Source organism: Abrus precatorius, unplaced genomic scaffold (assembly GCF_003935025.1).
Source record: "Abrus precatorius isolate BTA unplaced genomic scaffold, Abrus_2018 Scaffold8, whole genome shotgun sequence".
Taxonomy (NCBI): Eukaryota; Viridiplantae; Streptophyta; class Magnoliopsida; order Fabales; family Fabaceae; genus Abrus; species Abrus precatorius.
This window is the reverse complement of record NW_020874428.1, coordinates 14,982,881-14,985,235: the sequence shown is the minus strand read 5'-3', so window position 1 is coordinate 14,985,235 and position 2,355 is coordinate 14,982,881. Positions and strand designations below refer to the sequence as shown.

The window sequence follows — 2,355 nt, the reverse complement described above, 5'->3', positions numbered from 1 at the left end:
ATCATTCTATTTTTATGAGTTTTTCTGCTTTTTCCAACATATTTCCCTTATCAAATGGATTAAAACTATAGTAAAATACTAGTAAAAATATGGATTCATCAACATGCACCATTAACATGATTCCCTCCACAAAAATCACAACTCAATTGATTGGTTGTAACATTTCCAGCTTGTAGATTGTTGATCTGTTGAGTCAAAGCTGCTATTTGCTCATAAAATAATTGATTCTGCAGCTGATTTTGTGCAAGAAAAGTTTTTATAGTTTTAGCTTTATATCCATTACTTCTCCCTGCATGTCTTGAGTTGGAATTTTGGTACATAGGTGAAGCCATTATCTCAATGATTCTTTGAGCTTCTTCTAAAGATTTCATGCTTAAAGAGCTTCCTGCAGCTGCATCCACCATGGTTCTAGTCACTACATTCATTCCATTGTAAAAGGTCTCCAACTGCATCCATTCTGGAATACAATGATATGGACATCTTCTTAGTAGTTCTTTATACCTCTCCCAAGCTTCATAAAGTGATTCTCCTTCCTACTGCACAAAGGATGTAATTTTCCCTCAGTTTGACAACTTTTGATGGAGGAAAATACTTGGTTAAAAATTTGTTCACAAGCTCTGTCCATGTGGTGATACTCCCTTAAGGATGTGCTTGTAACCAACACTTGGCCTTGTTTCTCAAAGAGAATGGAAATAGCCTCACTCTTATAGCATCTTCACTCACTCCATTCATCCTTACAGTGTCACATAACTGCAAAAAATTAGAAATATGCAAGTTAGGATCATCAGAAATTCCACCAGAAAATTGATTCTGTTGTACCAAATGAAGTAAGGCTGGTTTGATTTCAAAATGATTAGCTTGAATGGTTGGTCCAACTATTGAAGAGTTATAGCCCTGCATATTTGGAATTGCATAATCTTCTAGTGTTCTCATTCTATGTTGTTCTGTCATTTCAATTTATGGAGTTATCTGTCCTAAAGGTGAATGTGTTCTTTTTGAAATAGGAGTATTTTGAATCTCTAAAGAATGTATAATCTCTAAATCACTGTCACCTCCTAAAGAACTTTATGCTCTAGCCTCTTCTCTTAATCTTCTTCATATCAGGGTCAAAGACAAGAGTAGACTTATTTTTGTTTTTGCTACGCATATACAATCAAAAGGAGAATAAAGAAGGAAGCAAACAAAAAACTGTACCAATTCAATTATTTAAGCAAGGTAACTATACAGAATTAACTCCTAAATTAATTACAAAATAGAAAAATTCTAAACGTAATTTGATATTGCAGAAAATTACAGAAAATAAAAGCTCAATCTAGTTATTTTCCTATTACTAACGATATTGAAAATAACTATTCCTCGGCAATGGCACCAAAAACTTGTCACTCTCTCAACAGAAGTAATTTTCACTAGCAAGTGTACTAGTGTTATTGTAGCAAGTTATAAAATATTTAGAACTGTGTTTGAGTCCCAAATATCATCCTCAGGGAATAAAATTCTCAAAAATATCACTTCACAAGTCCACAATTAGTTGAGCCTAACAAAATTTAGATAAAGTTTGGAAGTAAAAGCAATAAATATTAAACTCAGAAAATAGAACAAAATAAAGATCATGAAAATCTGTATTTAACATATGTAGAAAATATATTAGGGACTTGTTTTACCAAAACTTCATTGTTGATTCAATAAAGTTCTGAACTTTCAAGTTTTTAGATGGAATGACAATCAGTTTCATGATATATTAATCAAAGGTTAATTCCTTAACTCAATGAATCTAACATTCAATTCAATCATTCTAATTCCTTAGATCTGGTTCATTTAAATGTTGCATTAAGCATTAGAAACCAAAAGATTGCAAGAACAAGATGTCTTATCCCTAAGAAATCAGTAATCTTGGTAATTGATTCAAATCTGAGAAACAAGTTCAACTTCCATTGATAAAAGTTCCTCTATGATTAGTAAATCAAATTTCCATTCAATAACTACTTGATTAACAAAATCAACTACTCAATCCAATCCAATACTCAAAGTTCAGATCCAAAATCAATTTAACACTTCCATTTCAGATCCATAATCCCTAACTATAAATGTAACATCCTATATTTTGATTTAAATAAAATAAGGTTTGTTAAAGTATAATTGGAATAGATTTGGATAGAATTTATTTAAAAAAAAATAAAAAAAAAAAGTGAACAGTAAAACCGCCTATGAACAGTGTCGATGAACAGTAAACCGCGTATGAACAGTGAGACCGCCTTTGTACAGTGACGATGACGTCATCAATGACATCAGCATGACGTCATGGATGACGTCACATTCGCGTACAGTATGCGTACAGTACGTGTGCACAGTGTTTCC

At 32.1% G+C, this 2,355-nt stretch overlaps 1 non-coding gene across 1 annotated transcript; it reads left to right on the top strand.

Annotated features, from left to right (window-relative positions):
- Positions 1-462: 462 nt before the first annotated feature.
- On the top strand, positions 463-567 carry LOC113848648. The gene has a single exon (XR_003501912.1). It is a non-coding gene; the product is annotated as a small nucleolar RNA R71 (small nucleolar RNA).
- The last annotated feature ends 1,788 nt before the right edge of the window (positions 568-2,355 follow it).